Source organism: Penaeus monodon, chromosome 27, assembly GCF_015228065.2.
Source record: "Penaeus monodon isolate SGIC_2016 chromosome 27, NSTDA_Pmon_1, whole genome shotgun sequence".
Classification (NCBI taxonomy): domain Eukaryota; kingdom Metazoa; phylum Arthropoda; class Malacostraca; order Decapoda; family Penaeidae; genus Penaeus; species Penaeus monodon.
In genome coordinates this window covers 36,511,202-36,511,563 of record NC_051412.1, presented here as the reverse complement: position 1 = coordinate 36,511,563, position 362 = coordinate 36,511,202, and positions in this window count along the sequence as shown.

Here is a 362-nt window from a genome sequence, read left to right as displayed (position 1 = left end):
GATGGATAAAATGGAAGATTCACAAGTTAGCTTCAGACAATTGAGAAGTCCAGGCAGCGAAGCGTGTCTTTCCAGGGAAAGATAATATCAGTGATTATTCATTAGAGTCACTGATCCAGAGATAATTGTGATCATCCTCATGTTGTTGTTTGAGTGCCCCGATTTCTTGATTTCTGAATTTCTACATATTGGTATACACACATGCATTCACACTCACACGCACACAGTGAAATAATTTCAGTTTTCTAGCCGAACAAAAACATAAATAAGAGCGATAGACTTGACTGAAGCCTGTCACAGCTGACGGGATTGGTGGAACTAATTCCTATTGTAATCTGGTTTCATTGGATTTCTTTTCTGGG